Below are 27,848 nucleotides of genomic sequence, written 5' to 3'. Positions count from 1 at the left end.
AGTATGTCAGCATACTTAATTCACAACCTAGTGACTGCAGAATAAATGTATCCTAATTAGCTTTGCAGGAGATGGACTCAGTCGCTGCTCTCAGTCATGCATTGGTTCAAAGTCACTCCATGACATCTCTGAACATGCACCTTATCTTTCTGCACAGGTTATAGTTACAGTATCTCTCATATGTTGTTAAAATTCTAATAAAAATATTTACCCTTATAGCACTGTACATACAGCTGTACTTCCTAGAACATACACAAAGGCCAGATTCTTGTTTTATAAAGCTCACAGTTTAAAAAAGAAACACAAAACCACACTTAAAATGCAAGATGGAGGAGGCAACCACCGTGGTGAAACATGCACAGCAAGGTATCGTTAAGGAGAGGGAGACTATTAGGCAACAGGAGACTGTTGGAGCAGAATCAAAGAAGAGAGGAAGCAGAGCCAGAGAGGGAGGAAAAAGGGATCAGTAAAAGCTGAAGGATGAGATAAGACATGAGGCAGAGTTAGTACCTGCTGACACTTCAGGATTACATTCTCATATAACAGAGTGGGAAGCCTGGATGAGGAATGTTCATCTCTTAAACCGTCCAGAAACTAATATTACTTATTGATCTGTGTTCCAGTAGCACCTCTTTGTGGCAGACACTTGAGAAAAATGTAAAGCATCATAACCCCTTCCAATCCTCCTACTTCTCAAGACACGAATTAAAATAAATAAAAAATAGCCATTGAACTAAATAGCTAAGCACTTGCCCAATGTGTACCATAGCAAGAGACAGCTCTTGTAAACAAAACTTGTTAATGAAGAATGATAAAGGCTACTTTGTGATCTACTTACCATACTGTCCTGGTTTCAGCTGGGATAGAGTTAATTTTCTTCCTAGTAGCTGGTATAGTGCAGTGTTTTGGATTTAGTAGGAGAATAATGTTGATAACACACTGATGTTTTTAGTTGTTGCTAAGTAGTGTTTATACTAAGTCAAGGTTTTTTCAGCTTCTCCTGCCCAGCCAGCAAGAAGGCTGGAGGGGCACAAGAAGCTGGGAGGGGACACAGCCAGGACAGCTGACCTGAACTGGCCAAAGGGATATTCCATACCATATGACGTCATGCCCAGTATATCAGCTGGGGGGAGTTGGCTGGGAGGGGCGGATCGCGGCTCGGGAACTAACTGGGCATTGGTCGATGAGTGGTGAGCAATTGCATTGTGCATCACTTGTTTTGTATAGTGAAATTCTTTTAGTATTATTATTGTCATATTATTATTATTATGATTATCATTATTTTCCCTTTCTTTCTGTCCTATTAAACTGTCTTTATCTCAGCCCACGAGGTTTTTTTTTTCAATTCTCTCCCCGATCCCACTGGGTGGGGGGCGTGAGCGAGCGGCTGCATGGTGCTTAGTTGCTGGCTGGGGTTAAACCACGACACATACCTGAGGAGGAAAATGGAGCCTTAGAAGCTAATTCTCTTAAGCATTTTGGCATTTCAGAAATACAGTTGTATCATTAGAAATTCACTGACAGAAGAAGGCAGGCATATTGTATGTACTTACATGGGAAAAACAGTTTGTGGTTCTTTGACTCTCCTCATTTAAGGATGCATAATATAAAAATTTTAACAAGGTAAAACATCTAACATTCTGATTTCAAGGCCAAAAAGCATGCTAATCTTCCAAATTTTCTCATTCTGCATGGATGCCAAGGACCAGATTCCAAGTCCACTGGAGCACATTGCAGAGCATCCTCTGACCTTACAATGTGGTTGATGTGATCAGATCCAGGAGTACTAACATATCCAAGTCAGATGCAAAAAAAACCCAGGTGAAACATACAGGTCAAACTTCATTAGAGGCCATTGAAGATACAGTCTTTTCGTATAAATCAGTCTGGTTTGCAAAGATCATCAGTATGATCCGATGTTTTATGCATCAAACTAAAATTCCTTTTCAGGCTATCATACTTTCAAACTGAAAGCCTTTTATGCAATTCAAAACAGGTATTTCAAGACCTTTCCTGAATGTTAGTAGTCATTTGTATCATTTGAAAAAAATATACATTTAAAATGAAAAATTCCTGCTTTAGAAAAGTACAGTATATATTCTGTTGTAATGAAAGAACATCGACTATAGCGATATCAACTGGGTATGTGCTGGATATTAGCAATACTTGCACAAATAACTTTTTGCAGCGTTATCCATTATATAAGCTGATTTTATTTTCAGTGCTAAGACCTTGTAAAAATATTCACTTTTACTAACTTTTCAAAATCACATTTTTTTCTAGATATACCAACTTCTATTAAAAACCAAAAGCATTTTATTTCAAACTACTGACTAATATCCCAAATTTAATTCTCTAAGAGTCTTCAGTTACTTTGTATTTCTAAATATAGCAGATAAGAGTACACAGAAATATGCTGTATTCTAAGAGCTTTTATAAACAAGATGTTCTAATTTTAGAGGACTCCATTCTGAATAAAGTCTAATTAAATACATAGATATTCTCAAATGCAGTCCACAAAGAGGATAATATTCAGCTCTCCTCACTGCCATTTAATTCCATCTTATAGTGAATGATTTAATATCTACTATTGAATAAAAATGTTTTCTACTAAGTGGAACACTAATCTTTTATTAAAAAAAAATAATTTCCAGTAACATACTGCCTTTGTGAAATTATCTTTAGATACTAAAATCAAGTCATAGATACTTTACACACACCTGGCTCAACAGCTGACCTATTTAAGATTAATATTCTTTCAACTACTTCAGGGACTGATTGGCTCAAGAACTGGTAATGAAGTCCAGAACCAAGATGCGAGGTGTACTTTTTAAAACTAAGGATAATTAACTATTAGAAAAGCTTAGGGAGAACTGAGATAAATTTTCCATTATCTGTGGTCTTTAAATCAAGACTGCTTCTTTTTCTTCCCCTCAAAATATGTATGTTTCATGAATAGGAGACTAGATAGAGGTATCACTGAGTCAAATGTTATGGACTCTGCTAGACATTTGGTTAAAATTATCATTATTCTCCCTTGTGGAGTTAAACATTTATGAATCTGAAAGCTTTCATCTCTAGAACACAACTTCCTATTTAGCTACAAGTTAAAACTAATTAAAGTAATTTTCATCAAAAGGATTAGAGCCTTATATTTATTAGTCTAAAAGCTCTGTAAATTACCATCACAGCTTGTTTTCTTCCTCAGTATCCATTTTGTCTTGTACAGTGCTGACAGTATATTCTTCAAAGTTTGAACAACCAAGGTAATCCCATTGGTTGTTATTATACTGGTTGATTCAACTCATTGGGAGTTAAACAAAATTCCACTATTTTCTTATGCCTAACTATGGTACGAAAATACTTCGGTAGGCCCCCCAAAAAAGTTAAAATGCCATTTATAAGTCTTACCATCATCGATCTCAGTTTTTACATCTTTCCATCAATGAACTTTGAGAAAGTCTACGTTAGTGAATGAGAAATAGGTAAAATGATTCTTTCTGGTATTTAGTAAACTATACAGTAGAGCTGCATAAAAACAATGATGCTCTTCTGAAATCATCAATTCTTTAAAATTAAATCTGCTTTAAGACAAAAGTGATTAAAGGTCATTTTAATCAAAAAGTTTAGTGTCTCATATATATTAGTGTAAAAGCTATAAAAATCACCATTATAGCTTGTTTTTTTCCTGCACATCAATTTAGACTCTTGTAATGCTGATTGTGTAGATATTCTTCCTCAAATGGCTTTGTGATGATAAAGAAAGTGATTTTAAAATTCTTTATCCTAGTAGGAAATTATTTTATTATAACTGTCTTAAAAGATCCACTTGATTACCTCAAATTATCGCTTCTCATGACTTCAAAAATTGTAGGTTGTTGACAAATTCAAGAATGTAGCAAACTCGCTTTTTCAAAACAGTGAAACTGGGAAAGCTATAATATGTTCCGTTAAATTTGTACAGTCTGGGATTGAAAATGTGACTTCTTCCTTTGTCCTTGATATCAGAATTTCAGAATACATCATGTTTAGGTCAAGAAAAGATGCATTTGTCATCTCACTCCCAATGAACACTGTTTATTTCAATTAACAAGTTACTTTACAAAACATATTCTGTTCCTTACCCTCCTCAGGGGAATAATCACAAAGAAAAACAGCTTGATATTTTTATAAACACATCAGTGAAATTGAGTATCAAGTGATTTCTATCTTTTTTTTCCTCCTTCAACTGCCTCCTTGAAACTACTTACTTTTTACAACTTTCACTTACGAGACCATCTCTAATAATCTGCCTTAATTTCCTACATGTGTATTATTGTCCTTTGGGTCACATTCATATCTAAATGTGGAAAACCTCCTGAAAGCAGAGACCCTGTGGATAATGTCCATGTAAAGTTTAAAACACAAATTGAAAAAAATACATATATATTCTTAGCAACTTAAATCATAACTTAAAAAGCAATATGGATTTGAAGCGCTACCCGGAGATTTTGTATTCCTCGAACAAGTATCCTTTTTATCATCTGTTTCATTATCTTTGAAAAGGATTATAGCTATTACTCTCAGAGCAATAGTATAAAATTCAAAAGATAAGATTCTCTCTTTCTATGAATAAAGACAAGAGTTGGAGCTGAGGTAAGAAAGCGCCTCCCCGTGATGGAAGCCCATCTGGATCCTTACATCTTACAGCACATATGCTCATAGCCTTCCCTATTCATGCTGTATTCCTGTATTCATTGCTGAAAGCGCTGCCACATAGAGAAACTATAGAGTAAGTCATGATCTTTCCCAAGGATTAAGGGAAATAAACAGTGAAGAAGACAATTGGTAAAGAGAAAAGTGATCCAAAGATGCAATTAAGGCACACAAAGATCAGAGAAGAAACAAAATTACACTCCAAAGGAAGAAAGAAAAAGGCCAAGGATGTATACAATGGCAAAAGGTATGCAGATGCAGGTAATGGGGACCCACAAGAAAATGGGGACAGATGAAACGGTCTAGGCGCATTACAGTGAAGTCTGAGTCAAAATTAGACATGAGGAATCATGCAGGAAGACCACACGGTTGCTCTTCTCTATTAGTGTAAGACAAAATTAAAGGGACGTGCAGAATCCACTGGCAATCAAAACCACTCTGAAACAAGCTTCTTTTTAGACCACTCTAACGACAAAGTGTATTTAGCCCCAGTCCACACTGGTAAAACAACATGCATTAAAAACAAAGGGATGAAGACCAGTGCTGAAAATGTTTGACATCATAGACAAGGGGCACAGTTTCTCATGGTAAGTGCTATGTGTTTCAATTCCAAGTACTTCAAAACTAAATTTGCCTATCATATTTGAAATTTTCTAAATCTCATTTCAATTAGTGTACATTGCTGTTTAATTCACAGTTCCAGGATGAGCCAGCATTATTTGCCCAAGTGACATAAACTTCTGGAGATCCACGGGAATCTGCAAAATTTACAGAACTGAATACCTAAAATACAAGCGTGAGGCAAAGATAAAATACAAAAAACTCAGGAATGCACAGTGCAGCCAGACATAAAATTAGAATTCTGTAACTGAAAAACAGAACCAGAACAACAGCTTGAAAAGTAAACAATTTTGGATGCTCCCATAACAAAGTTCACCATATTCATGTGTTTGTCAAAAGGAATCTATATTATTAGATTTAGATCCTGCCTGCAGCTATATTGAGAGTACAGACAGAAAGAAAACTCAAGAGGGCTATACCATCCCAACACACTGAAAAGCGAAGAAATGGAGCTGCAGGAGCGTGGTACTGCAGCCCATTCCCCATGCCCTCCAGCGGGACCGCGCTGGAAGGCACGCCGGGATCCCCAGCGCACCCCCGGACATGCTGCAGTCAGCAGGATGTCGCACCCTGGGACATGTGCGGCGCCTTTTCCAAACAGCACCAAAGCCAGCTTCGCTGCATCGCTTCCATCCTGCACAGCCCGCCTGATTCCTGCAAGCTGAACCGGCAGCCTTCTGTTCTGCTCTGCCCTGCCCTACCCTATCCCATCACATCCCAGTTAGACTTTGCCTTACCATTTGGGCCAGAGCATAATTTTTCTTCTGGTTGGTACTGTAGTGTGATATCAGCTATGACTCTTCTGGTGTATTACATCAGGGGAGCGCACATAGGGAACTGCAAAACGGCACGCTAAAAATATTTTGCCAGCAGAATTGTTGGGAGAAGCACCTGTATCTCTTAAACACATCTGTTACATTAACATCTTCTGTACAAGAACATGGAATTTATTCATACATTTGGCTTTTTGATAATTAGCCAAGGCTCTGGCGTGCAAGTAATCACATTTCAATTTTAATGAAAAGGGCAGGTTTTTTAGTTACTCTGTTATCTGCACGGTTTCTTTGTCAGCCGAAAAGCCTGGTGGTGTAGGTAACCGCCGCCCCCCTCCCCCGGCCTTGCTGCACTGTTTCGGGCGATGCGGGATTTGGGAGCGCGGTTCCCCCCGGCGGTACCTCCGCAGCGGGCGGGAGCTCCGGCTGCCCCGAGGGCTCCGCATGGCCGGGTTCGGGCTCGGGCTCCCCCGTCCCTGCCCTAGGAAGGCGGAGAGCCCCGTCCCACCTCCGAAAAGCTCCTGAACGGGGTCCTCCAGGGGCGGGGGGGGGGGGGGTCTGCAGTTGCATAAGATCAGGCTCCCCGCTCTTCCCCTCCAATCTCCGACCGTTCCTCCCCACATCGGAGGCCGGAGCAGTCAACCCGGGCTGGGGCAAGGCAGGGGAGTGCCGGGGGGGGACGGGGGGACACCCCAGCAGAGGAAAGGCTCATGGGGTTGGGGACAGGATGCGGGGGGCGGGGGCGCAGGGGACCGCCCGGCTGGGGGGGGGGGGGGGGGGCGTTCCCTGGTGGGGGCAGTGGGGAGAGCGGGGGACTCCGGGGGGTGGGGGCACCCCCGAGGAGGAGGGGGAAGCCTTGCGCCGGGGGAGCCGGCGGCACGGGCAGCCCCGCAGAGGGCAACGAGCAGCGCGGGATGGCGCGGGGCGGAGGGAGCCGCGCTGCACGGGGGAGCGGGCTGTGCGGGAGGGAAGGCAGCGCTGGGGGGGCCCTTCCAGCAGCCCCCGCCGGAGCCGGTGGCAGGAACCTCGCACCGCCCCGCACCGCGCAGAGCCCCCGTGTCCCGGCGCGGCACCCGCCGCAGCGCGGTGTTCAGCGCGCTCCCCCGGCACCGCACCGCCGGGATCCGGCCCTTCCCGGCGGGGACCGGGGGGGTAAAGAGGCCTTCACGGGGGGGCTGGGAGGAGGAAGGAGAAGCCCCCCGGGGCACCGGCAGGCGTGCCTCCCTCTCGCCCCCGCACACACATCTCCCCCGGGGCGGACAACTCATTTTCAAGCGGTGCTTGCGCGCAAAGTTGCGCCGGCCAGGCTGCCCCCCGCCCGCGCTCCCTCCCTCCTTCCCTCTCTCCGCGGCCGCGCACGCCCCCGGCCCCCGCAGAGCCCCCACACTCCCCTCCGCTCGGGTCAGCGCGGAAAACGCCTCGCTTTCCCCCGCGGCTGCTCGCGATCTGCCTCAACCTGCTCCTCCTTTTGTTTTGATCTCTGGAAATGAAATTCTCTCTCCCGTCGTCTCCTTTCCCTCCTCCTCCTGCTCCTTCTCACGCCTTCGTGTGGGAAATGCCTTGGATGGCACACCGGCTTTTGTTATCTCCTCCCACCTCCATTTTCACTCCGACTGATGCCCAAGTAAATAGCAGGAGCGCGGCACCTCCACCCCGCACCTACCCCGCCGGAGGGGCGAGGCGAGCGCACCCACTTGCAATTGCAACCCAAGGCTTACCCTGCGAACACCTCGCATGTTAAATAAAATCAAATAATATAATAAAGTAAAAAAATGTCTTACAGGCAGTAAGAACACCAATAAAGCGATCGCAAAGATCGGGAGCACTTCTGCCTTCCCAGTGGGTGTGATGACCTTGCGAGGACTGCTCTTGCTCTTCGGTTCCGCACGCTCTTTTATTTTTTTTTTGTTTTCCCCTACTGGAAAAAAATAACGACCTTTTCGCTATCTCTTTTCAAACGAGCCAGAACGCCAAAGACTCCCACTTTCACCAAAACGTTTCCAAGCGCAAACTGTTAAGCGACAGATCAATGCTTCCTTTTGATGTTGTCGGTATTTATATCCGGATCGATGCGGGATTCGGTCTCTTATCTCGCAACAGTTCACGGCAAATCGCGGCGGACACGCTTTCCCTCCATCTCGCCCGCGAAACAACAACTCCCGCACACGGCGCAGCCGAGACCAACCGCGCACATCAACTTTCCCGGGGAGGACGGTCCCCGAGCGCTGCGGAGCGGCCGCGCTGACCACGCCGCCCCCGGCAGCCCCCGCCTCGGCCCCCGCCGCGCCTCCATCCCGCCGCACTCGCACGCACCCCCGCCGCCTTCCCGGGAGGAAAAGCCCCGCGCGGGGCAACCCGAGACGGCCTCGTCCCTCCCGACCTCGCCGCCCGGCGGGCGGCTCCGCCGCCGGCACCCCGGCGAAGGTTCCCGCCCGCACCTCGCCCGGCGGGCGGGCGCCGAGCCCCGGAGCTCCCCCGCCCCCCCCCGGTTTATCCCCGCGCCGCCGCCGGCACCCGGGGCGCACTTACAGAGGGCGCCGAGAGCTGTCCGCGGTGCGGAGGAGGGCGCTGGGCCGCGGGGTCCCGCCGGGGTGCTGGGGCCGGAGGGACGGCGGCTCGGTGCGCGCCCGCCCGCCGCTCGCGCCGCAGCTCACTCCGCGCCGCCGCCGCCGCCGCCGCGCGCGCCCCCTCTCCGCCCCGCGCGCCGCCCGCCCGCCCCGCACTGCAGACCGCCGCCCCGCGCACGCCCCGCGCACGCGCCGCCCCGCGCCCCCGAGCATGCGCGCGGCCGCCCGCCGCCGCCGCGGGCGCGAGGGAGGGGGAGCGCGGGCGGGGAGGGACGGCGAAAGAGAGGGAGGGAAGAGGGGAAGCCCCGGGGCGGGCGGAATCGGGGGCCGGGAACCCGTGGGAAGTGCGGGGAGAGGCGGCAGGACCCCCCCCGGCGGGGTCGGGGCTGCCGCCGCGGCCGCCTCAGCGGGGTGGCCTCGGTGTCGCTCCCGGTGACTCGAGCAAAACGCCCGCGGCCTGCCCAGGCGGTCCCGGTGCCCGGCGTCGTCCGTAGACGACATCATGCCTGTGCGGGGACCTGGCCTTGCCTTGTGGGCTGCGCTTCAGCTGGCCGCTTTTTTGTCCGACGCGTGAGCCGCCCGTAACCGTCACGCGTGTGGGGACCCCACCTTGCAGGGCAGGCTGCTCTTGGGTTGGCGGCACTTGCATCCCATGCGTGGAGCCACCTGTAGCCATCGTGCATGTGTGGAGGCATCACCTCGCCTTGCAAGCCACGCTTTCATTGGTGGCTCTTTTCCACAACCTTCTTATGATAGCGTGGAAGTTAATGTTAGGTCGTTTAACTTGTGTAACGTTGTTCAGCCCTTTGATGTAAAATTCAGCTGATCTTGCCCTTCAATATAAAATCCAACTGATGTTGCCCTTCCCTCGCTGTTGTCACTGTCCTCGTAGTAGTTGCTGTTCTGGTACGAGTAAAGATCAGGGCTCTTTCACTAGACGTTGCACAGCACGTAAATAATTGCTAGGCCCCTTCTAAGGCAAAGACATACGTAAATGTTTACTTTCATGCGTAGCTGACTGTTTACAATACATAAATTAAGCATATTTAGCATGTCCCAAGCGTAACACTAGAGAAAGCAGATGGATACAGCAAGGAGGTGAAAGGAGGACAAAATAATGACATATATAAAAAAGAGTATCTAAATCAAGCCATGCCCATTTTTGTCTTGCTACTCATTATTTCAGAAAAAAATAAAAACATGAAGATTGTATAATATATGGTGGATGGTAACAGTTTTTAGTTTATTGTTGAAATACCCAAAGAATTCAATTAGAACTCAAATTGATGCGTTAGGTATTGTACAAATGCACATGAAGAGACAGTATTTTCACTTCGCTAATATAGACAATTGAATTCATTAGTTATCTGTGTGATAAGCAAAAATCACTAATTCTATACCCAGATTTACTTTTTTTGCCATAAGACAATAATTTTATTATTTTATGCTTTTTTGGAATTGCTCAGAGCATTCCTCTTCCTCAGATCGTATTTTGATTTTCTACATGTGCAAAAATGCAGCCTGAAAATGCTAAAAACTTAGGTTGATTCAAGCCTTAGCACAAACAAACAGTTCGGAGGTGATTCACTTCACTGAGTATCTCTGAAATTCCTCTTTTATTTGTTCTGATTAATTTAAATTATTTCCTGTCATCTTCATATTTTGCTACCTCATTGCTTGCTCGGCCTGCCAGATCATTAATAATCATCTTTAGCATAATGAAAGTTAGAGTGCTGTGGCATCCGCTTGATAAGTTTTAACCACATTGTTCCCTCGTATTTTCTGTCTCTTGTTCAGTTCTTTGTAAGTTTGTCTTTTACCATCACAGTGCAACATTAATTCAGTGTGACCTATTTTGATTGTGTCCATATTGCAGTTACTGCATGACTTCATCTCATCTTGGTAACTCTTCTGGTGGCAGCAGTGTAGCCATGGGAGCGCAGAGCTCTGCGTTGGCTATAAGACCAGGTATTTACTTGGTGTGTTAGCTGAGTTTTGCTGCTGTTTCATTCTTTCACAGCTACTGAGATAACAATATCTCAGTCAGCTGGTTAAAAGCTAGCTTAGGGTTGTCTCCTGGGTGACTGGCACTTATAGATGACATGCCTTTCGATATTGTTGAGGGGCGTGCTTTTCAAAAAGGTGCTGAGCGTTTGCTTGCCCTCAAAAAGCAAAACGTATAGGTTGAATTTTAAAACATTTTGGCTACTGCACATTTAAATAGAACTTTTCATATGTGGTAATTTTTTTTCATTGAATTCAGTGGCAAAATTCCCATCTACTATGAAAAAGTATAGATTAAGCGGAAGATACTATATGTAGTGTGTTTTCACGTACGACTTTCCTGATCTATGTTTAGGTAATTCTGTATAAAATCAGGTTACTTAGACCATGTTTTCGAATGCATTTGAAAACATGATGCTCATTTAAAAAAAGGAGCGTTCTGAGGTATTATTATAGAAAACTGGCTTATTTTTTCATGTACTACATCACAGCAACAATGGCATACAAAATCCCATTTGAAAAATAAATGTGTATCTATCTAAAACCTCTGCATTCATAGTATTACTGCTTAGTCCACAATGCCCACGAAGAAGCTTCATTTTGCCATACATCAACAATTTAATAAATGTTGCCTATTAAACCATGCATAGGGTTATCGTTAAAAAGGTAATAATGACATTATCAGCAACTGTGCTGTTCTGACATGTCTTACACTGTGCTGTCCTACACCTTACGCAATTACTGAAGGCTTTTGTAAGCTGGGTGTAGAAGTTTACCAGTTCAGACCGTTGGCATTTTCAGCCACTGAACATTCATTTTTAATCTATGTAAATGATAATGTTGTATTTTAGACTGTGGAGAATTAGATCCACTGCACTTGTTTATCATATAGATGATTGTAGGATTTTTCATTTTCTTGCTATTCAGTTCTTTGGATTTTGCAAATGAAACTAATTGTTGCCTTTTAGCAGCTTTAAATGGGTTTTGAACCTAAAGAACAGATTGCTTATAGTGGAGCTAGAGCAATTTAAACAAAGTCAGGAGCTGACCCAAAGTTTTCTATTTAGTGTATGTTTTTTATTTTAGCATCAGAATGAACAGTGTAAATATAAGAATTCTTAGCATATGAATGAATAGCACAACAATGTAGGTACATGCTCCTTTTACAGTCTGCCATGGCTTACATGGGTCTCCTTTAGGCTTTGATTCCTAAACGTTCTGCTTATGCCTTTGAAAGAAGCCAAGTGATGCCCTAAGCCTCTGATCTTGTCAAGGGAGATAGATAGGCATCTCCAGAGGGAAATTCAAAATCTAATGAAATCGAGGATCTTCCTCTCCTTTTTTCTCTCCCTTGTTTGCTCCAGAGCAGAGAATTCAATATTAAAAGACACGGTAGTCTCTGAGAGGAGTCACTGTCTCGGCAGGTGGCTTACTGGTAATAAGATTTTTTATTTTTTTTTTAGCATGACCTCCTGTTTTACAGGCACCAATTTAATTGCAGAATACCATTTCAGAAGTTGCATTTTCCCCTCTCCCTTTTATGCTCAATACTTGCTAAGAATATATTTGTGTATGTATTTTACAAGAATCAACAGCAGAATAAATACAATGAGAAGGAATTTGAGTCTATATCTACATCTATAGCCGTATACTTTATGTTCTGCCAGGCCTTTTAAAGGAATTATTTCCTTTCTCCCTTCTGTGTTCCCTTCATGCAGTTTCTGCACGCTGAAATACACTTGTCTGTTACATGGGGAACTGAAAGCAGCAATGCGGCTGCAAGGACTGGCAGAAGGGAGCTGCTTCAAGGCTCTATGATTAAATGAAGCTGCTGCAACACGCTGCAGTTGGAAAAGGGTGAGATTCTTGACACTCAACAGCAAACAAGGAGTGTGACCGAGATTATCAGTTTCAAAATGACTGGCGATTGTCTTCCTTCTTTAATGTGCTATATATATAATTATATGAAAATTACATTTTTATGTATATGTATTGTCTTTCACATTCATCTCTCATTCATTTTTAAATAATGCCCCTAAGAATATAGGGAAAACAAAATGTACTTACTTTACTAATAAATCCAATTTTTCTTCTTTATGAAACGTAATGATTTTATGTATATAGATCACTTTTGTATGTGTCAAACCAAATAATTTATAATTCAGGCTTTTTATTAATGAGATTATTTATCAGTCTTCAATTTCTCAGGCTCATGGAATGAAATGTAAAGAAAATACCATTTATATAACATCATCTGTGATGTTGTATAATACAGTCACAACTGGGGAGTGCATGCAATGCCTAACTTTAGATACCTAAATTTGATAGCTAAATTACTTGCCTGTTTCCTTGCATTGCCTCTGGTGTCAACGAAAATAAAAAGAAGCCCTGACAGGGTGATTCAGACTGGCAACCTGGCTACCAAGAGTCAAGAAAAAATATATTTAACTTTAGGCACCTAAATGAAGTGTCTAAAGCTAAATGACACGAGCCCAGGTTTCACTCCAGTAGGCTATTTCCCACAGAAGCTGTTCCAGTTGTTCTTCTCAAGTGAGGCATTTGCTCAAGTGGAAATAAAAGGTTGACATTCTGGACCTGAGAAATATAAGCTTCAAGTAAATAATGGGTGTTTAGAAGGATAGGAATGACAAAACTTAGAAGCATTTCATTTTCTACAAATGTCCTAAACATAGCATCATGCTTTCCTCTGCCGTTTAGTTCAAGGCAGAACTCTTACATATACAAAATAATTCCTGTGAAGTCAAAACGGTCATGCAGTCTTGAGATGTTCCAAGAGGGCTTTGTTTGCTTATTTGATCCACGAGTGATTGTCCTTAGCTAAAATATTACAACGGTGACATGTAAAAAATTGGAATGCAGCTGTAGAAATATTAGTAAACAATAAAGGAAATAAAAACAAAGGAAAAGGCCACAAATTTCAGATAGGTTAGCAGATTTATTAATAATGAAATACTTAGTTTTACCAACACACATCAAAACAAACAAGATGCTACCTAACCTTTTTTTGGACAGCAGATTATCCTACTTAGTTTGCTTGCATTTTTGTCATTATTTTTATTACTAATGTTTGTCATACAGTTCTGTATGATTAATAATACACTTCTGTGCTGTGTTATGAATGCACTTTCTATTAAAAAATGGCGGGAAGGGTAGATTGAGAATAAAGGTTGCAGCAGGACTGTTTACTTGCTTATGGACAAAATGTACTTGAATCTTGATGGACATGTAGGTAGTTATCTTTTTATAATTAAACTGCACTGTGAGACACGATGACTTCTCATAATAGTCTTTATTTCAGAAGTAATACTTTTAAATATAATTTGGTTTGAGAAAACAGCAGTGAATCAGCACTCTTAGACCATAATCGCAAAAGCAGGATGTACTGCTAAGAGTGGAGATACATCTCAGAAAGTAGGCTACTGGACATAAAATAAGGTCAAAACCAACAGACAGAAGTGCTCATCAGAGAAAAGAGATGTTAAGCAAAACATTGAAAAATTATTTCATAATTGCATTCGCAATGAAATCTTTCCATCTGTAATACTAGGTCATCTTTTTCTAGATCTATTAACCCCTAAAATAAATGCCAGTCCTCTACACATACCTTTCTACTTGCCAACATCTCTTTTTGTCAAAATCATGCTGCTGCTTCTCTCCCCAAAATACGTCGCACAGCATCTAGTCTGGTACCTGGAATCAGAGATGTCAGGTTAAGAAAAACTTATCAAAAGCAAAGCAGTTACACAATGTTTCTTTCACCAGAACACCTACCTTTCTAGTAGTTTCAAATTTAGGACCATGCAGAGCTGGAGTATACATTTGCCTCAGTATACTTAACAGGTACTGATGAGCTTCATAGTCATGAATTTGTCATTATTAAGTACTTTATGTCTGTGGTTTCTGTAACTTCCTATTGCAATGAGTTCCACAGTTAACTATGCTTTAGATATGTGAAAAAATATTCACCCATACCATTAATATAGAATCCGTTTTTCACATTCAGTGGTGAAAAATGTAGTGCCGCACTGAAAACAAGCTGTGCAATATCAGCATGTTAATTTGAAGTAACTTTGAAAATACAAATTTAAATATTTATTAAAATACATAATATAAAAATGTAAGAAATATTGATACTGAGCAAACTGTACTAATTTTCATTCTTTTCTATCTGATAAAAATGAAAAAGAAAAAATACCAACCACTTTTTAAGCTTGTAAACAAGTATTCTGGAGCATATCCCATCACCATGTGTGCTTCCTGCAGAATTCAAGGGCCTTCCCCCGAAGTCAGACCTCAGGGAGCACCTGGGGTATGCATGTTCTGATAGATTATTATATTTGACGGGGGAGGATGAAGAGGGGAAGATGAAGAGAGGTGGTGTTCTCAGAACCTGCCTCCTAAAATTCTAAGAGTTTGAAAACCTGTTCCTGTGAGAACCATCCTAGGTGGTTTAGCCCAACATCAGATACTATTCTGAAGTGTTTCTCCTTCCCTGAGCCTTCCTGAATAATTTCCACTCCCTTTTGAAGCTCTGTGGTTAGCCCTTATTGTTCAATTTCCATCCATTCTGTCTTCTCTCTCAGGTCCCTGCATCACTGTTTACTCCTTCATCCCTGGAATCTACCATACTCTGCTGCATTGAATAGCCCGTTACCTGGGGCACAAGCCCTCTTCCAGAATGGCTGGTTGCTCCCAGAGGAGGGTTGTACCAAAAAATAAGAGAAGGTAGCTGTGTAGATATTATATGTTAAAGTTCAAATGTGGCTTATTATCTTATGTAAGAGAATTTTAATATTTTTACTTGCTCTTGTGATTTGTTTAGCATTGATAGAAAAGTAAACTCAGCAAAAGGGGGAACGGTGTGGCTGTCATAAACAAATGATTCTGTAGCAAGCCAGCACACTTCAAAGAAATGCAGCAGATACTTTGCAAAACTGCTGTCTCAAATAAGCATTATCAACTTTTCTAGCTATGTTTATTATTCTGTGGTTGCCTCAGATAGCTATGTATCTGGAGAGTAATGAAAAATATTCATGCATTATTCCATACACTTGTTAGCTTATCCAAATTAGGTATAATATAGCAATAATAAATCTTTGCTATGTGCATATTTTTTCATCTTTAACATGTATTTTTATTTATTTTTAACAATTTGGTAGTTTATTTCATGTTATACAGTATTGTACACTGTACAATTAATCTTCCTCCAATTTTCAGATTCTTTACTGATCATGATTTTTGTACCCACAAATAGTTTATACGTGATGTCTAAATTACTGGTCAGCATACTTCAAGTCATTCCCAAGTGCTGTTTTGTTCAATAATGAGGCCATCAGTGTTTGTAATTTGGGAGGTGAATCAAAAATCATAGAGTAAGTTGAAATTAATTTCAAATCAACTCACTGCGAAAAAAAGATTGCCCCTAGCTCATTATTATATGACTGCAGGCTGCTGCTAACTGGGTAGTGTATTGTAATATAACACTGTACAACAGCATGAACAGCAAAGAAATGAAAGCGATATTGAGTTGGATGAGTTTTAATAAACCCAGAAACTAATAGAGGCCTTAGACTAGATATTTTAACTTACCATTTTTTATAGTATCTTTTCATTAGATTTAACAAGGTCTAGGCAAATGCTGAGTATATTTTACTTCATGTAATCATAGAATCACAGAATGGTTTGGGTTGGAAGGGACCTTAAAGATCAGCTAGTTCCAACTCCCCTGCCATGGGCAGGGACACCTTCCACTAGACCAGCTTGCTCAAAGCCCCATCCAACCTGGCTTTGAACACTTCCAGGGATGGGGCAGCCACAGCCTCTCTGGGCAACCTGTTCCGGTGCCTCACCACCCTCACAGTGAAGAATTTCTTCCTTACATCTCATCTAAATCTACCCTCTTTCAGTTTAAACAGGGCCGGTCCCAATACCGACCCCTGAGGAACACCACTCATCACTGCTCTCCACTTGAACATCGAGCCGTTGACCGCAACTCTTTGAGAGTGACCATCCAGCTGACGCCTTATCCACTGAGTGGTCCATCCATCAAATCCATGTCTCTCCAATTTAGAAACAAGGACGTCATGTGGGACAGTGTCAAATCCTTTGCATAAGTCCAGGTAGGTGACATCCATTGCTCTTCCCTTATTCATCAATGCTGTAACCCCGTCATAGAAGGCCACCAAATTTGTCAGGCACAATTTGCCCTTAGTGAAGCCATGTTGGCTGTCACCAATCACCTCCTTATTTTCCATGTGCCTTAACATAGTTTCCAGGAGGATCTGCTCCATGATCCTGCTGGGCACAGAGGTGAGACTGACTGGCCTGTAGTTCCCCGGGTCTTCCTTTTTTCCCTTTTTAAAAATGGGGGTTATGTTTCCCCTTTCCAGTCAGTGGGAACTTCCCCGGTCTGCCACGACTTCTCACATATGATGGATAGTGGCTTAGCCACTTCATCCGCCAGTTGCCTCAGGACCCCCAGATGCATCTCATCAGGTCCCATGGACTTGTGCACTTTCAGGTTCCTTAGACCCAACAGTCCTGAGTTTTTCAGCAGTAATTTGTCTCACCAGATCAGAATTGTTAGATGAGTAGCTAAAAAATGTCTCTATAATACGCTTGTCATCCATTGCCTCGGGTAATTTTAAAAATAATTTTTTAAGGAAAATGGTTTACTCTGAACATCTTCTAAGTCAAAAGAGCTAATATCTTCCCAGTTAAAAATTTCTGAGCATAAATAATTTTCAAATAACTAAACAAGAACTGAGTAGGTCTATGAACACAGGAAACCTATTTAGACCTGTTCCCTTTATTTTACTGTATTTTGGCATACATTGTTAGACAAAGATTCATCATACCCTGTACACATATACTAGGATGTGTATGTGTTTATGTCGTTTATATAGGTAAGATAGATCCTTTCTTCACATTTCTTCAGTACCTTAACCATGAGCTTTCCAGAAGCTGATTACAACATACAATTCCTGTGCTCTTAACTAGTTGTCTTATGAAGGGACAAGAGGGAGGAGGGATGCAGTTCCTCATTCCTTTTGCTCTGAAGAGCTGTCCACTAATAAATGCAGATCATGTTCTGCTCTCTCATTTCCAAGTAGAGCAACTCTGCGGGCATGCACAATCTAGAAACTGAAGAGGAAGCCCAGACGGCTCAGCCTAAATGTCTGTTGCAAGCATCAGTCTCAGTGAAGATAGTGTTTCCCCCTGTGATCCCACTGAGCTTACCTAGTGGAAAAGTGACGGCTTAACTATTGGTTAACAGTCAATAAAAGAATAATGTTGGTCAAAAGACATGCCTGTGCTTCATAATGCTATTCCAGATAAAGACACCTAATCCTGAATGATCTTGCTTAGGTTTCAGCGATAGGATAGTCATGCTAATGTATCCCTGAGCCCAGATTTATTTATCCCCTGGTCCAACTGCTTCCTATACGCAAAATTTTTTAAAGTTCATGACCTTGCATTCTGCAATGCAGTTCATTACACAATCTTTTGTCGCATTATTTTCTCTCCAGCCTTTTCTGAAGCAATACTTTACTAACTTCTCAAATGATTAGCATCTAATTGCAAACACGTGGGCTAAGATTCGCTTAACCGAATTTAGACATCAGAGTAGCCCTCTACATCTGAGTTAGCCACACTGTGTTGCCAGTATGGTCAGTTGAAACGAATAGGCATTTTTAATCGTTTATCTCTTCCTAACCATCTAAAATACTTGAGATTTAATGTCAGCCCAGAAGTGCCTATTTTTTCCCACTGTCTAAAAAGGGAACCTTGAGTGGTTAGCTCAGATGCAGATGTCCTAAATTAGGTTACATGAAAAGAACCCTGTAGTTTTCAGACTGATAAGAAATATCGCTAATTGTAAAAATGGCAGTCCTGGTGCTCAAACCTGTGGGATCTACACCGCTGACCTGGTTGCTTCACTGTTGAATTTGCATTAATTTAGATTATATTTCCTCTTCTGCAGACATAATGTATTTTAGAAAACAGAGAGAGATTCAGTCCATGTGTCATCATTTGAGTCTAATAATCTGTTAATCAGTACTCTGGTTTTAATCTTTTAGATAAGTTCAGTAAGAAATGGGTAATAGGTCAATTGCAGATTTACTTCTTGGACCTACAGCATGTTGATCTTTCAGCAGTTAAGATGGAAATGATTGTACTTAATTTAATCTTTATTATAAAGAAATTGCTGTTACTGCAAAACATTTTACACTCTCTCTGTAGTTGGGGAGATACTACCACATGGCAACACATCTTTTCTGTCTTAGAGACTTAGATGAATGACCATCTAGATGAGAGTCTGCCACACTGGACATTTAACTTTTAAATTACAGAACCGAGGTGATAATTAGCTACACAGTGAAAGGGCCCAGAGTTTAGAGCCCATTTGTTTATTACCAGGATGATCCCTTTCAGGCGCAATACCCTAAGAAAGCAGTGGTTTGGGTTTTATTGTCATATTGTGTTCTAGATTCCTTGTCTTTGCAAAACAGCTAGTAATTTAGATCCTTCACTAAAACAGCTAGTAATTTAGATCCTTCACTCTGATGCCATTTCAAACTAATGATAGACATATAAGTGTTTTGTCCCATTTAATGTAATGTGAACGGTAGTGTAACTGAGATTTTATTGTTTCTCTTGAGAAATTTATCTTATGGTCTGAGTTGTTTAAATGTGGGTTAGTATATATACGTAATTTGTGTGTGTATATGCAGCTACACTCACACACACACAATGTTATAATGTTATATCTATGTTATTTATTGCCCATTCTCATGTGTTAAATGATTTATTGTCTTCTTCACAAAATTAATTTATAAAATTTTTAGGCTGTTACCTACCTGCCTCTTAGTTGTTTTTTAGGCAGCTGGGTGGTTTGATTTTTTTTTAGCCTTTCTACAGAATGTTCCCTTTTCCCAATTTGTTGATGTTTAACAGGACATCTGAGCTATTTCATAGATGTTTAATCAGATTTCTGTCCTCTTCTTGAGTCTATTCTAAATTTCTATCCACAGTTGAAATAGGGGTTGAATGTAGGGGTTTTGTGAAGACCTACGTAACTGTCATTTCAATGTATATCTGTGTCTACACATAAGAATGCATTTTATATGAAATTGTATAAATGTAAATAACTATGATATACAATAATATATATAATAATTTTATACAAGTATAAAAACTATATATAATTCATGTATCTTTTATGTGAGAACGATGCTGATCAGTTTACAAGATACTTTATAATAAAGAAAGGCCTGCAGTCTTTCTTGTGTCATATGTTGATAGTTGACCATGTTTAAGATTGGGCCAAGCAGGAGCTGGAAGCTATCTAATTTTGCAGTTGTTCAGCATGAATCTCAAGAAAAAGCTCCATGTTCTTAAAGATTTTTTTTTTCCCCATAAAGCTTTTATTGAACACAAATTTCTGATTCATATTCTTGAAAAAAGAACATTAAATTCTTTCTGGATGTATGGACCCAATAGACCTTGTCCAGTTTCTTTTTCCTCCACCCATAATTTCCTTTTTTTTTTTCCCTAAGGCTGTGAAAAACATTTAAAAGGGAGATTTTGATCAAAATAATTAACTGATCTCTATTCATACCATGAGTATTACGAAAATTCCATATCTCTTTCAAACTAGCAACACCTGAATATATGAAAATAGATTAGAAAGAATAATTGCTGAATTTAAAAGCAAACTGCTTATTAAATCAACATAGTCTAGCAGTTGTTTTAGCAAGCAGTCAGTGTGGAAACCATTTACCAGATGCTAGGATGTCTCATTTATAGTGTTGACCTTCAGCTATATCAAATCACTACATGCTGTGAAATAGTGGAGAGGAATAGCCTACCTACCTGTACGCTATGCCTGATTCCTGGGGCTTGCTGAAGACAGATACAATGCTCTTGCAGTTTACAGCAGTGTCAGGAAAGCCCGGGATCACAGGGAAATATACTGTCCAGCCCACTCAACAGGATGGGCAGAACTGAATGCCAATGAATTGACATTTTATCCCTGTGTTTGCCTACTTTAGGTACTTTTCCTTTCTTCGAGTGTTTTTCTGTGTCTGTGGAGAAGAAGATTTTTGTAAATAAATATGTGTGTATAAATTAATACTGTAGCTACACTGTGACTTCATGGTATATGTCAGAAAGCATCTTATACATGAAACTACATGAACAAAGGTCTGCTGTTTTTTTCAAGGTAATGAGAAAAAGCCAGTGGTTGTTATAATAACCTATTGCCTGATTCTTGAATACGTAAAGAAATAAAAAGGAAGAATTCTGTATTGGTTTTATGTTGTAGAACCACTGCCTAACAGCAGCATTCTACACTGTTCCCTTCCTAAAAATAAAAATAGGGGTTTTTTTATTTTTATTTATTTTGTATTTATTTTTAACAGGTAGAGGATTGTTCATATTAATGGTCACATAACATTTTTTATCATCACTCCCATTCTTTAATATATCATGTTATTCATTTTTCCTAGACTTTGCAGTTTACATGCTAACAAATTAAAATATACATCTTGATCTACAGTATTTTATATATGTTGTTAAAATTAGAGAATCACATTCAGACTAAGATACCTTTACAAGATACTAAGAGGAAAATGCCATCCATTATGTTTAAAATTAACTTGGATAAAACATTTTAGGTTTGCTTGGTTTCACCTTACAAATACTGCACAAGATGTCTAAGTGTTATTATTGAATATTCCAAATTCAACAGATAATTGTGAATTGTGCTTCCACAGGTAAAAATATTTGAATTTTGATTATCAGCCATTTAGAATATTTCATCATTATAACCTACAGTTTCCTCAAATACTAGCAACAGTATTCCTGCTTTTGTGATTCTCTAAGTGAGTTTCAGCTTGGTCAACGTTGTTTACATCATTCATCTTTTAGTCATCATTTTAAATATAGTAGATAATTTACTCACAATAAGCCATAATCAACTCCTAATGGTTCCATATTAAATGCATGAAAAGACAGTTTTTAAATGCTCAGTCATACAAACTATGTCATAAAAAGTGAGGATCCAGTACATTAAATCAGCACATTACGAGCTGTTGTGATGTACTAGATATACCTCATCTAGATGTCCTAGATGTGCCTCTTTGTTAGATGTTTTGCAACCGCGAACCAAAGAAACATAAGAATTTCAGTTTCCAAAATGCAAGGCTCATACAGATGTGATCCATATATTATAAAAATATTTTCACATTGGTATGATGACAGTAAATTATATTTTGGAATGACAACTGAGACCTAGGAGAAGAGTTTTTTCTGTAGTTCAGAAGCTTAATCTTTTCCAGTTTTTGGAAAACCAGGAATCAGCTTCCACCCACATTATTTATATTAACAGCCACGGCATCTGGAGGCTTTACAAAATTAACAGGGAACACATAAGTTACCCACATGCTCGATGACACGCTTCAGCTACTTATTAGTTCTGTGTGCCTGCCAAAAGTGAACCCCCGACAACCACATTTTGACGCTTGACTAAACAAGTGTGGTTTATGCCCACATTTAATGCCCACAACTAATACTATTTATTAGATCAGGATAGTGGGGGAGAATAAAAAAGAAAAATAATGCATCTATCAATTACAATGTGCCAATTTCCTTACAGTGTAAGCAATACATTTGATTTCTTGATATTTAAATCTTGCTTCATGGTTGGCAGATGTGTTACAATCACACTAAATTAAAGAATTCAGAAAATGTTTATCATGGCTGATATATAGGAACAGAGGAACATGTGTCTGGAGGAGAGATTTAGTCATGGACTGCATATGTGAATAATTGGGAGTAGATACTTTGCTAAGAAATATGATGTCTTCAATTGTGATCCCATTACAGGAAACAGTTTCTGATGTCCAAACAAGACATTTTAATTTTGAAGAACTTATGGGATGTTAATGTGTAATGAAAGCACCCTCTGAAACATTTGCCATGGAGTAATGTGCTCTTCAAATTCCAGCCAATTGCTCTCAAGTCAAAACCTTCTGTCATTAGAACAAAACATGCCATTATGCTGTTCTGCCTGCTGAAAGATCAACATATCTTCTTTTTTATCACTGGACAGATACATTTTTTGGAAATAGTTCAAACAGGAATAATCAAAAAAGAGAGGAAAAACTCATTCAAAAATCTTTAACAGGTTTAAAGAGGGATTGATATTCAACCTGCATAATGGGCATTGAGTTTGTAAGGCCAGTCATTTATTATTTCATGAATATTTAGGCTTGATTACTTTTCATTACTAGCACATTTCAGAATACAGTATCTTCTTGAAAATGTAAAAATACAGCACATTTTTTAAGCATTAATAACAATCTGAAATACATATCTAATAAAAGAATGTAAAAATGGCCATACTGGATCAGATGTATATGTTTGATCTGTATACAGATGGCACAGTAGATTGTCTCCAACACTGGCCAGTAGCTGATGCTTAGAGAAAGTGTATAAGAAGTGATGCAAATATAAAATAATCCTACACTTAGTACCCTCTAGCTTCTGACAATCAACATTTTGCAATTTTCTGAATCTTAGTTTGCAATCAAGTCATTGTGCTTAATAGGTTATGGAAGTATCTTTCCTGAATTTTATCTTAATTAGTTTTGAAACCTCTTATACCTTTGAGCCTCATCACTACATGCTACCATGAGTTCCACAATTTAAATTATATACGAAAAGTACTATATTTTGTTTGTACTAAGTTTCTGGAACAGTAATTCTAGTGATATGTCCCAGTTCTTGTCCTGCAAGGAATTTCTCATACCCTACGGGACACATCCAAAAATGGTCTGGAAAAGGGAATGCATAGCAAGGTGACAAAGTTTACTGACGATATTGACTTATTTAGAGTAGTAAAAATGAGAACCACATGTGAAGACCTGTAGAAGGACCTTGTGAGATGGGGCAATAAACTGGCAGTTGAAATCCACTTTGGAGTAATGTAAACTGCTGCAGAGGGGGAAAAAATAGTCCGAGCTTCACATTTAAAATGATGGGCTCTGAAATGACTGTTATTGCAGAGGAGCCAGCTCTTCAAGTTATGATAGATGGTTCAGTGAAAATGTCAGTGATCAGCAGCAGTCAAAAAACCAAGCTGAATGTTAAAAATTATTAGGAAAGGAATAAAAAACAAACCAAAGAATATTAATATGCTGCTGCATAAATATGTGAAGCACCTGCAACTTGACCACTATATACACTTCTGATGCCTCATCTTATGGAGGATATGGTAGAATTAAAAAAGGCTCAGAGAAGGGCACCAAGGATGATCAAAGGTATGGAATTTCTTCTGTAGTGGGATCAACCAAATAAGACTCTTCTTCGATCTGGAAAATAGATGCCTGATCAGGATGTGACAGAGGTCTGAAAAACATGGATAGCATGGCAGAGGTATGTAGGGATTGAGCGTTCACTCTGTCTTTCAGCACGAGCAAGGGAGGCATCAAAGCAGAGCACTGGTTCCAAATAAATAAAAAGGGATTGTTGTTAAAAATATTGAGGTTAAGCTGTGAAATTCTTTGTTCCCGAATTTTGTGGGTGCTAAAAGTTTATGTGGAATTAAAGGGAGACTGGAAAGAAATCTATGGAATATAGAAATCCATGAAAATCCTGAATACATAGACAATGACCAAACTAGAAATGGTTGCAGACTGAGACTTCTTAGGAGACGCACACGTTTTATCCCATTCTTATTCCCTTTACAACGTGCCTGAGCTTTTCGTTGCTGTCAGATAGGATGCTGGGCTGGACTGACCTGAGTATGATCCAATATGGCCACTCTTAAGTTTCTATGAATAGTCCTTTTCTTTTTCTTTGTTTTATACTACCAATGACTTTATAGACTCATATCTTGTTCCCCATTAATCATCCCCTTTCTTCAGTTAAAAGTCCCAGTATATTTGTTTTTTTCTCATATGAAAGTTGTTTCACATTGATCATCACTGTTGCTTTTTCTACATTTTCCAGTTCTATTACATCTTTTTTTTCAGGTGGGATGACGACAGTACCACTCACTATTAAAGATTTGGACACACTGTGGATTATAGAAATATAATATTGGTAGTGTTTTCCTGATAATTTCTTACTTTTTCTCCTTTTTTTTCACTGCTGGTGAATGTTGAATTACTGTTTTCAGAGACTGTCTGCAGATTCCCCCATATCTTTCTTTCTAAGTAGCAGTAGCTAGTAAATATAAACTAAATGTACATGTACAGTAAGGGTTATTTTTTTCTACATATTAGCTCTCATTTATCGATAATGAAATTTATCTATGGTTTTATTGTGCAGTCATTTAGTATTGCAGGATGATTCTGAGATTCTTCGCAATCAGCTATAACTTTGAGTACCTCCAATAACTGTAATCTGTCTTACATAGTTTTCCAGGTAATTTATGAGTATGTTGAACAGCATAGTTCCCAGCACAGGTTTTTCAGAAATAAAAAGAGAACAAATAAAGGCTTTGTCAAGCCCATCAGCTTGTTTTCATATGAAGTTTGATGGCTATAGGTAGACTAAATACACACTACTCAAAAGTGCACTTCAGGTTTTGATTTTCTGCTTCAAAAGGCACTTTCATCTTGCACACTTAGTCTTCATCTGTTCTTGACAATGAAAAAGGCATTATAATCCAGATAATTTTAAGAAGCTAGATGGGAAGTGGCTGAACAAGACTTCAGAATTCCCCTGATAAGAGAACTAGAAGAGTTTATTATTTTCCTGCCTCTGATACATACCTAAACTATCATGAAATAATACATCATGCACTTTGCCAAATACCTCTGTGTGAAAGTTCAGGAACCAGAATCAGTAATCTTCTCTGCTTTTATTGCCTTAAGGCAGCAGAGCGCCTATTTTAGTTGTCCTTTTGCTTATACAGGAACTGAGGTGCAATCAATATAGGGAAAACTATCTTGTGAAACTTCTCAGTTGTCCTACGGATATTTTGCACTTTGATTATATGCTTTGGCAGAATGTTCTTGGGTGCAGCTCACACTTAGCTTTTACACTGTGGACTTCCCAACATAAACTGTACTTCCTGTGAGTTTCTGCAATAATATATCACCTCTTAAATGGCTCCAGTTGTCTGAGAAGCTGCCTGAGCAGCTAAGCCCTGAAACTTCTACCATATACCCAGTTAGTAATGGCAGAAGGGGTGCTGTGTTTGTTGTTAACCAGGCTTATTTCCAAGGACATAAAAAACTACTGATAAGCAGATATGGCTAACACTTAGCTTTACTATGTGACTCTGAAACATCACTTCTTAGCTGTAAACAGTATTCAAGAGGAAAGCAGGAAGTATAGATATTTTGTATCTTCACGATGTGTTTAAAGAAGAAGAGTTGTTTATTTAAATGTAATCTGTTATTCTTAACTAGCTTTTTATCCGAAATAGATACTACTATAAGACTAAGTGAATCACTATGTATGTTACTCATGTATTACACATGGTTTAGACAGTCCGTACGTGATAAGCATAGAGACTAAATGGAGACAGCAACACTGGAAAAGGGAAGATGGATTGCTTAAAATTTAGTGCTATAACTAGCTTTTCATAGCAAGCACCCCGGAGGCATCAGGGAATCTCCAGCCTTAGAGATATTCAGAGCTTGACTAGAAAAGCCCCGAGCAGCCTGATCAAGGACTGAAGTTAGATGCAACTTGAAAGCTGGCTCTGCTTTGAGCAGCGTGGTCCAGATGATCTCCAGAGGTCCCTCCCAACCTAAATTTTTCTGTGGCTCTATGAACAAGCCTGTATGTTCTGTGCAGTACCTTGAGCAAAAGTAAATCAGGCTTAGGGATCATATGGACTGAGTTAATTGCCCTGCTAGCATGAAAAGAAGAACACTGCATTCCAAGTGCCTTTGGATGTGTGTGACCTGAATTCAGCAGCACAGCAGACTTTCAACGAAGAGGTTTTGAACTGTCTGGCAGGCAGAACTGTTTTCACTGCCCTTTATGAAGAAGATGGATAGTGGCAGATAAAATTGGATGAAGATCCTTTGTATCTGTGTTTAGTGCTCTGTATACAAAATGCCTTTTTTGCTACTTCTGTTTTGGAATTAAGCTGCAAACAAGCTATTTCAGCTGGAAAATGAGAAAATCTTTGGGATTGTACAGGGATTTAATATAATAGAGAATGATATGGTCACAGCAATGGAGCGGTATGATCAAACAGTGTATCAGGGGATAGGAATAGAATGTGTCCAAAATATCAAGTCCAATAAACAGCAGTTTTTATTCAAAGTGACAGCTGTCAAATGTGTAGGACATGAGGCAGTCAAGCAGTGACTTCATTGCAATGGACAAAATAAAGGGGTCATAGAGGGGTGTGATTCACCCTACAGTTAATAGGGCTGACTTAAGTTCTTTAACGCCTCTTAAGCATGTTCTTTTCATATCCCTCAAGATGTAAAAGAACTCCCTTTGAAAGCAACAGAAGAGTCTATTACCAGCAGAAATCAGAGCACCAAACCATCTTCAAAGAATTCTAGTCATCATTGTGGCAGTCAGGCAGCAGTGACGGACCAGTGCAGGGAGAAGATGATGTGTGTCAGATGCTCTCTCTTTCCCAAGAGCTGAAGAGGGGGGCTTTGTCTTGCACTTCCCTATTACTCTTAGCTTTAGATACAATGCCTTCTGGATCTCTCCCAGTGGATCTTCACACGCTTTGTTCCCCTTGTTTTACAGCAGTATTTTTCTTTCAATTTAGCTCTGTATGAGGCTACAAGAGAAAAAAAATTGTTTTTCAGAACAGCTTCCTTCTTTAATGAGAGCTACTTTGTGTTGGAAATGAAAGCGTTGTCACCATTTATAATGGCAGAAACAAAAAGGAGAACAAAAAATTGAATATAAAAATGGGAGGAAATATAAAAATAGTAGTATCTCAAGATATGCTACTCAGCAGTTAGTAAACTTTTACTAAATAACTTTTCAGGGAGTCTGTGATTTTCAGGACAGTTTTATTCCAGGTCCAGCTTTGAAGGGCTAACAGACACTGAATCACTCTAGGACTGTTGCTCGCATACACATGGAAGCTGATAGTAACATAGTGTAGCTCCTGCGTGATGCTTTTCCTTTGTTAGTCAGTATGGACACTCTGCTGAGGATATGGAATTAA

General features: G+C 40.2%; 1 protein-coding gene across 2 annotated transcripts in view; it reads right to left on the bottom strand.

Annotated features, from left to right (window-relative positions):
- VSNL1 (visinin like 1) overlaps nucleotides 1-8,676 on the bottom strand; it is a 92,529-nt gene extending 83,853 nt beyond the window's left edge. The window contains exons 1-2 of one of the 2 annotated variants that reach the window (XM_050893831.1): nucleotides 8,619-8,676; nucleotides 7,871-8,007 (exon numbers count right to left, since the gene is read on the bottom strand). The gene's annotated coding sequence lies outside the window, so the exon portion shown is untranslated. The remainder of the gene's footprint in view (nucleotides 1-7,870; nucleotides 8,008-8,618) is intronic. The other variant, XM_050893832.1, reaches the window with a different exon arrangement.
- Between the last annotated feature and the right edge of the window lie 19,172 nt (nucleotides 8,677-27,848).

This window comes from Gymnogyps californianus, chromosome 3 (assembly GCF_018139145.2).
Source record: "Gymnogyps californianus isolate 813 chromosome 3, ASM1813914v2, whole genome shotgun sequence".
Lineage (NCBI taxonomy): Eukaryota > Metazoa > Chordata > Aves > Accipitriformes > Cathartidae > Gymnogyps > Gymnogyps californianus.
Note: the sequence above shows the minus strand (reverse complement) of the source record. Positions and strands in the feature narration are given on the sequence as shown.